Below are 10,117 nucleotides of genomic sequence, written 5' to 3'. Positions count from 1 at the left end.
ATAGAAAAAGGACCTTCGAATCTTTATTATAAATAAAATTATTAATTATGGTTAAAAGTAAAGCTTCCAAGTTATGTAGATTCAGCAGAGAAGAATCGGCAAGAAACTCCGCAGTTATTCTTTAAAAGAAACAAACGGAGTTTCAATATAAAATCGGTAATATCTTGCAAGAAATACAGCGTCACTAAATCGACACTTCAGTTCCAAACTCTAGACTTTCTCCTTCAAAGAAACGTATATCTAACAAGGATATTAACATGCAATTTTAATACAGTAATAACACAGGTATAAGCAGGTATGAAACTCCATAGTTGAGTTATAAAAGGTTATTTTGTTTCACAACATTATTGTGTGCCCCGAGCCTAACATCACAGTGATGTGAGCGTCAAACTTCTGTAGATAAACTCGTATAATTCACGAAATATCTTGGCAGGTAATTATGCAAATTGATCAAATTACAGACCATTTTTTGTCTACGGGAAGATTTGATGTTCTATTAGAAGTATAGAAAAGAATGAAGTACACAATACTCAGTACGTATTGTAAATTATATTATTAAGGACTAGACATTATGATGAAAATAGACAATATGTACGATTTTATTTTTGTGTTACCCACACATTAGGAATTCTAAACATTTTTGAATATCATATCAAAATTGACTTAATTGGCTAGAGCGCCGACACGGTCAGTCGGAGACGCGGGTTCGATCCGCGCTGGAGCGGTCAATTTTTGATATGATATTCGAAAATAGACAAATTTTATTTAAGAAGAAAGTGCTCCTTCGTCTTCGTTAGTGTCTACACATTTTCGTTTTCATCACTTCTCCCAAAGAACGCGTATTGGGTTTTGGAACAAAAAGGTTTCCAGAGCCTTAGCACAAAGTACGGACTTCAACGGTACCCAGCCTTATCCGAATGTTTTGAAGAGATATCTATTTACTTGTCAGTAGTGACCCTTATACCTGGCTATTTTCTTGTCAGTAGTGACCCTTAATTATTGTAAACTGTATTGTGAATAGCACCATTAATAAAAGCAGCAAGTATTGCCTCTTAGCTAAGAAACATAGTAATATTTCGCCAAAGCACCTAATAAACGATACAGGCACACAAACACACACACACACTTGCACGCACACGCGCACGCACACACATACACACGCACACACACGCGCACGTAAACACGCTCGCACACTAATAGCACAGGTGTTCTTACAAAACGGTTAGGTACTTTTAAATAAGGTTCTAAAAACATAGGCAAAACAACTGCATTTGTTTACTTGAAAAATGTTACAAAGTAGTTTCTTTTACGAGATTTGTTACGTAATTACGGAGGCTTCTATTCGCGGATGCAAACACACGGCTTACAATTTGAAGAGCACTTAAGACTCAAAGCGTGTCAAAGCTGCATTGGTCTGTATCATTATATACACATAATACGTGTGTGTGTAAGTAGCACATCCCAAGTGCCTTTATTTTGATAGATATTTAAAACTTTAGTAGTGGAGTACTTTGTGAGCTATTTTATTAATAACTAGTTGTGCCCGCGACTTCGCCCGCGTGGAATTTAAAAAAATATATCGTTCAGTTTGCAGAGTTACAAAATAAAACCAAAAATCTAAAATAAAAGCCTAACTTACACCTTATTTCATCAGCTATCTGCCAGTGAAATTCCCGTCAAAATCGGTCCAGCCGTTTCAGAGATTAGCCGGAACCAAAAAACAAACAGACAGAAAGACGGATAGACCAATAGACAGATATAAGTTATAAAAAAAAATTTGGTATATGTACCGTGTATACATAGGTACATATGAATTTAGTAAAAAGCGCTTATTTTAATATTACAAATAGACACTCTCAATTATAAATTCTTTATTTAGACCAAATACTTTACAATATCTTAACCCGCAAAACTGCGCGACAGTTTATCGGCGGAAAAAAAATTACATCGTGTTAAAAAGTTACATCGCCTATTTTAATGTGTTCGCGTTTGCTTAACATAATAAATTAATATGAATATAATTTATATAATATATTATTTTCTCTAATAATTAAAATTTAAAAAATAAACTATTTAAAAGATATACAGCTCAAAGGGTAATTTTATTCATTCAATATACTTACATATATACACACGTAAAAAATACCTCGTACACAATTCAATTGTACAAAACATTACTAAACATAGCGTACCTATAGGAACACAGCGCGTTTTCACCGTGCCCTCAATTCCGAGCCTAGTGCAGGTTTTTGTTTTTAGGCTGGAGAGCTGTTGTCTGAAACCTGAATTCCGTCGTTCTCACAATAGCCGATGACAAATGAGGACGGTACAGGATAGGGGCACTATCGAGGTTTCGGGGATTTTCGACGATATTGTACTGTGAAATGTAGATTTATTTTTTGGTTTTATATGAATAATTTTGATAGTTTTTATTTATAAGTCTATTAACCTTTCAAACTGTAAATATGATAATCACGTAATAAAATAATAGAATGTGTGCTTAAGACCGCACGGCAGAAGTGAAAACTTATAAAAAATAACTATTAAATTAATAACGACAATTATTACGTATTAATTGAATATACTAAACCCAGCGACACAACTATCTTCTTGCTCTTGTACACTCGGCGGTCCCGATTTCACCCGAGCGAGCCTTTCACCTCAGAACGTGACGGATCAGCCTAACTTACTACCTACGAAAAATGTGTGTGCGGAGCACCAAAAAAAGTTTTCATTTTAAAAATTGTTTGCAACTACAATCATTTTTATTTTTTTATTTAATATCCTTATTTCTTTAAAAATAAGTAGTTTCTATCAGTTATAATAAGTCTCCGATGTCAGGTGGTTATAACAACAATCGGAACTAAAAACTACGTTTTCGCAACAAGGTCAAGGAGAGATCTACAAGTGTAAGCACCAGGAAACGAAACTTAACCGCTACCAAACAAACTCACGACCGTCAACGCTAATGAAATTTTCATCTCTTCTACACGAGGACTTGCAAAATTATTCCAATTCACTAGCCGGTAGTCTTCTTACGGCTATTTTCAATATTCATTCATCACTGATTCTGTCTGCTAGCGATAGATTTATGATACAACTAGCTGTACCCTGCGCGCGTTGCAACGCTTTTTTTTATCGTACCAACTCAGAAACCTTAGTGGGTTCATGCACAACACTTTACTGAAGACCATGACATGATGAAATGCATATTTTACTATTCTACAAAGGTTTCTGAGTTGGTACGACCAAAAAAATAAATAAAGCGTAGCAACGCGCGCAGGGTACAGCTATAGTAGCTATATAAAATCGCTACGAAGTCGATTCGTAGACTTAAATAATATTTCAAAATTATATGTCTTACATGTTATATAGACTGCTTTCTGCTCCATGGGCTGTGAGTTCGATTACCACCCCGAGTCTGGGTTATATATATATATATATATATATATATATATATATATATATATATATATATATATATATATATATATATATGTTATACTTATTTATATGCGTATTATTTTTATGTATGTTTACCGAAAAAAAAGTAGCTATACCAGTCGGCTGTTACCTATAACACAAGCATTAAGTTGCTTACTTTCGGAACTGATGACCGTTTCTGTGTATGTTGTAAATGTTTATTTATTTATATATAAAAGTGGGTACTCAAAACATTATTTTTGTAGAATTTTCGTAGGTATTGATTATCTGTTTGATGAACGCGAATCTCAAAAACAACTGAAATTGATCATAACTTAGTCTATGATTGTTTTATACGCTAAACCTTATACGATTATAAACACAGCAATAACTGTTTATGTCAAGTAAAAAAAGACCAGTTATATATAAAATACGCCCTTGAGAAATAAAAAAAAACACAAAAATCATGGAGCAAAAACAATTAACAATTTAAAAAAATTCTAAGTTATAAAATTAAGTGCATTACAAAATTGTAGGTATATATCTATACTAAGAATTCAAAAAAGTCACTTCAAAATCCTCTCAGCTGAAGAATACTAGACTAATTAAACAATCATTCAGTTTCATTCACCTCATTCATTCATTATTTGTAATTAGCTCCGCCTCGCAGACACGGGGACATTAATCATCTCGATGGAGCCCTCGATGAATTGAAAATAAAATAACACTCGACTAAGTGAAGCTGATGGAATTATGAAAAATTACAATCTTGTTGCAAGTTTTATTATATTACGATAAGTGTATTGGCAAATTATTTATTTACTCTGTCTAGAACTCTAAACAGAACACGCACAAAGAAGTGCGCGCGCTTACGTGTATACTCACACATCTAACATTCAGCTACCTGGTGACCCTCAAGGCTCTCAGAGCGTCATCGGCTATTAGCCAACAGGCTTGTTCAGGGACGGGTACCGTCTTCCATCCTCACTTCTAAGGATAAGCTTCCCCGAAATGGCAGAAACTGCTAAGGAATGTTTAACTTCTCAAAACCTTATTAAAATATGATTTTTTTTTTTATTCCTCCGACGTATAACTTTATATTAAGATAAGTTTTACGATGACCTTCTTGTGGTATCCATATAGCCCTTTATATTGAAATTTAAACAGTGTGAATATAAACATTAAAATCACAGAAAACGCACTACACACTTGCAATAAAAAATAACAAGTCTAATTCTCAAGATAATCTGAGTACGTTGAAAAAAAAATTAAGCCCCACACTCGATACTGAAGTCAAACAATTTTTTTTTCAGCTACAGCTACAAACGTCTATGCGTTTGTAGCTGTTATAGATAGATAGATACTCTTTATTGTACACAACAACGATCAACACAATAACATATTACAAATAAAAAAAAACAGTGTACAAAGGCGGTCTTATCGCTAGAGTAGCGATCTCTTCCAGACAACCTTTGGGTATATAGGACACAGCGTAGTGAAAAAGCGATAGGGAAGTGTACACAGAGAAGTGACAATTAGTGTCACCTAGAACAATATCAACTATCGAGTACAAATACACATACATATACAGCACAATACATACATAGATACATACATACAAACATATATATATACACATATATATACACACATATATATTGTATACACATACATACATACACATACATACATACACATATACATACGCATAAAAATACTATACCTACATATAAACGAAATACATATAATATGGATAAAAGCATAGAATACAAAATACAAGTGAAGCAATACTCCTACATTTTGTTATGCAGAGATAAAAAAAACAATTATGACGTACAAGTGACAAATAGTGCGCCTTGAGGTTTTTAAAGCAAGACAGGGATTGGGCTTGTTTTATAGGGAGAGGTAGAGCGTTCCAAAGTTGAACAGCTTTAACTGAAAAAGAATTGGAGTAAAAAGAAGTAGTGTGAGCTGGAGTTTCGAGCATCAAAGTAGACTCAGATCTAAGGGTGCGTTCGTGCGTATTACAAAGATACTTGAAACGCTCCTTAAGGTACAGAGGTGTATCAGAATGAAAAAGTATACAATATAGTAGCGAGAGTATGTGAGTATTCCTGCGAAAGCGAATCGGAAGCCACTTGAGACAATTGCGAAATTCGGAAACGTGGTCATATTTGCGAAGACCAAATATGAACCGTATGCAAAGATTTTGAAGGCGCTCAAGCTTATTTAATTGCTCCTCTTTAAGATCGAGATAGCAAGTGTCAGCGTAGTCAAGAATTGGTAGAAGGAGTGACTGTGCTAACGTAATTTTGGTAGGCAGAAGAAGGAAATATTGCAGTCGTCGCAGTGATCCGATAGCTGCAAATAGTTTACGGCTCATCTCACTCAGCTGAGGTGCCCAAGAAAGATGTCTATCGAAAAACAAAAGCGAACGCAGGATTCTCGTCCTACTGGAATTCGTTGTGAGTTTATATTATGATTGATGGTAACCTGATGGTAAACGATTACCGTAACTTATAGGCCTGCAACACCAAAAGCACCGCAGGCACGTTGCCAACCTTACCTATAAACTCTCCCAGGTGCATTGGTCGCCTTACTTAATACATGAACTTCGGGAACACAAGACTGCTTTCAAGCAGTCTCATTGTACGCTTACGCGCATCTATCTCTCTGCCACTCGATTATCCTATGCGTCCGAGGAGATGTTTTGTTATGACGTTGTCGCGACTATCGTCCGTAAACCAACTTTGCAGACAACCAATTTTTAGCTGTCACCTACTGTAAGGTTAAGAAGCTTCTGTCGTGCTGTGCATTTATATTTATTGTAATTAAAATAAATGAAACAAATATTTATGATACATTTGCAACAAATATTGTCATAAGCTCCCCAACGGATTCTCTATTCGGGTTAGTTCGTTATCGTTTGTAATGTATAATAAATTTTATTTGCTTACGTACTAAGGCACTTATAATTCTGTTTGACTTCCTTGTTAAAGTTATTTTTATTTCTTAATATATATGTTTCGTAAATTTATATTAATATTTACGTTACCCTCGGTTAGAGATCCTGAAACAACAGACACGGTCGAATTAATAACGAAATGTTTGTTTTCGATATTTAAATACAATACGAAAGACCCATCTTTGATTAATATTTTTCAATCTAGGGTCAGCGGTTTACCGTCATATCATTGTCGCTAAGCCTATTTCACTAATGATTGGTAATGTTTATGCGGTTAAACCATTGATAGGGTTCATAACCAAGTAATTATTAATAAGCTACATGTTTTGGATTTACTCGCTGCGAATATAATTATCTGACGCATACGTTGGATATTTTCTATGTATGATAGTGATTGTATTGTTTTAGTACCATTTACGATAGTAGTTTATTTTTGGGCACAATTATAACGACCCCCCACTTTACTTCTGTGTGTAGAATTTAATTCTGGTCCGGGAACACACAATACACAAGCACAAGCGCCCAGACCACGTAAAACATCTGTATGGCCAATACAAATAAAATATGCCATGCGCGGGATCGAACCCGATACCGCCAGCGATCGTTGCTGTAACTGAGGTAGGGCACAGCAGGAATTTCCTGCTGAAAATATGGAGCAGCCCGACTGGGGTAGTACCTCGACCTTACAGAAGATCACAGCAAAATAATACTGTTTTCAAGCAGTATTGTGTTCCTGTTGGTGAGTAAGGTGACCAGAGCTCCTGGGATTGGGGATTGGGTCGGCAACGCGCTTGCGATGCTTCTGATGTTGCAGGCGTCTATAAGCTACGGTAATCGCTTACCATCAGGTGAGCCGTACGCTTGTTTGCAGACCTAATGACAATGAGTCAATTGAGTCGTATCGTAACGATTTATGTCCTACAAGGGACACGATTCCGAATGAATTTCGATTATATTGCAACTTTAAAACTAGTTATCGATTAGTAACGTTACAATGGTTTTTGAATAGGTTTGGAATATATTCAGTCATGTCATGTTTGCATTATAATTTTCTCACGCTGTCAACATAAAGCTCCAGTGGATATGCTTGTTGACAGCTATGTTGACAGCGGGGATGGGGTTAGCAACGCGCTTGTGATGACCGTTTATCATGAGACAAAACATACGCTTGTTCGCCTACTGTAATGGTATAAAAAATATATTTTCTTAATATTTTTCCGTTTGAACACTACGTGCAATTGATCGATCAGTGTAAACACGGTTGAAGTAAAACCGTTGGCGTAAAAAAATAATTAAAAATAAGCAACCGAGTGAAGAAAACAATTAGGTACGCAATTACAAAAATATCGCAAGTTTAAAAAAATTTATCATGATGGTAGACCGATTTTACTCCAACGTAAACCTGGTACTTTTTATGGTTCTCACCTTTAAATTCGGATGATATTTTAACATTTTTTTTAAAATATGATATAATAATAAGATGTGTCTGTCCGTTTGTTACGGCTAATCTCTGAAACGACGGGAGCGATTTTGACGGGACTTTCACTGGCAGATAGCTAATGTAATAAGAAATAACTTAGGCTACTTTTATTTTACATTTTTTTTTTAATTTAATACTCTGCGAACTTTAGAATAACTATTGCGTTAAATTCCACGCGGACGAAGTCGCGTGCACAGCTAGTATACAAATATTAATAATTATAATTAATAAAATAATACATCCATATTACAAAAATAATTAAACCTACATACAACCATCAGGAAAAGGCCATAAATCTATTTCACTTTTATTTAATTTTATATTATACTAATTAATTTGCAATCAAAAGCTTAAAATTTAATTTATTCAATAATACCTGGATACAAATTTGGGTCCGAATTCGACACTTTACGAGTGAAATTTATAAATGAAAATGTGTTTTTGATAAGCTGAATGCTAATAAATAAGAATGCTAATAATAACGTACACAAACCATTGTCAAAACAGATAATCTCATTGATTGTCTTTGTAAAAGATGCAATATTAGGAAACTTTTAAGAATAGTAAACGTGTCGTCCCGTAATTAATTATCACTAGTTAGCTAATAATTAACTAACTTAGTACAAAAACATGAACAATAGATGGCGCTGAAGTCTTGCATTTAGTTTCCATCAAAATGTATTCCATTGCGGTTCAATGTTTTATCGATAGATGGCGATGTTTCAGGATTTTTCAAAAAACCCTAAAATCAATATACAACTAAGAACTGATATAAAAACAGATATAATAATTCATTCATCAATAGCCAACGCTCTTTTCTATTCATGGCTATGGTTTCGGTTTCCACTCTGATTTAAAGCACGAACATAATATTGCCTACTTTAGGAAGAGTCGGACGCGTATATGTGAAATTATAATTATATCAAAACATAGTTATTTATTTACTAGCTGACCCGCAAACGATGTTTTGCCATATATTTTATTAACATTCTCAATCCCCCCGCCCCCCTTATAATTTAGGGGAATGAAAAATAGATGTTGGTCGATCCTAAGACCTATCCGATATGCACACAATTGGTCAAGCTGTTTTAGAGGAGTTTAACTACAAACACCGCGACACGAGAATTTTATAGGTATATTAGATACCTATTACAGTTTTAAGATCACAAAAATTGTGTTTGCTTTTTCTGGACCTACTTGATATTAACAACTACTTTTTGTTTGTGGCATTTTTAGTAATAAAAGTATATTGCAGAAAAAACATCAATAGAACGTTAAATAGTAGATAGGTAATAATTAAAAGTTCTAACTTGCATGTTAGTATTTTACTTACATTGCTGTAGTATTATATTTTAATTAGTAGCTCTAGTATTAAATATTATTAATAAAATAATTCATATCTGTGGCGGATTTACCAGTAAGCTAAGTAGGCCGGAGCCTTGGGCAGCACATATTTGTAGACGGCAAGTTTGGTCTTAATATTATTTTTGAAACATTAATATAATTATTGTACCAGAATATGAATGAGCATGCCAAGAACCTTTGTTTGGATAACTTAAAAAGAGGTCAGGCGTAATATATTTTCCCTCGATTGGATTATTTTATGGCATTATGTAATTGTCGGCACAATAAAAGCTAGCGCTTGGCCATTTTTCGGGTGCCTGTGACCACAACGTATTATCGCTGAGGTCACTAGAGGGCGGCAAAAATTTAATATCCTACAGGCGGATTTGTAAATTCATCACTGATGTATGAATCAGTGATGAATTATTAATATATTTATGATGCCTAAATACAATTTTTATCTGATTTTATTTATGCTATCTGGATTCCAGATAGATCTATCATGTATGATAGATTTTTGGAATCCCTGTTTCAAACATACAATAGTTTAAATAACTTCCCATACAAATCATCGTTTTATAATTGAAATTTTCAGCAGGGACGTGAAGCAAAAACTTTGTACTCCTTTTTACGAAAATTGCGCGGACAGAGGAGTATGAAATTTCGCATTTATACTTAATATAGAGGAGTGCAAAATGCTGATTTTTTTTATAATGCATACAAAAACATTGAATCAATTTAAAAAAAGATTACACACACTCCCATGTATTTGACACACACCCTCTTGTCTTATTATTATAGAAGTATATAGTCTTTTACCACAAAACCTTAATAATGTTCAAACTTATAATTTATTTTAATTATGGTCGAATTTCGACCACTGAACGACAACTAGTATTAATAAA

Source organism: Melitaea cinxia, chromosome 8 (genome assembly GCF_905220565.1).
Source record: "Melitaea cinxia chromosome 8, ilMelCinx1.1, whole genome shotgun sequence".
Lineage (NCBI taxonomy): Eukaryota > Metazoa > Arthropoda > Insecta > Lepidoptera > Nymphalidae > Melitaea > Melitaea cinxia.
Note: the sequence above shows the minus strand (reverse complement) of the source record.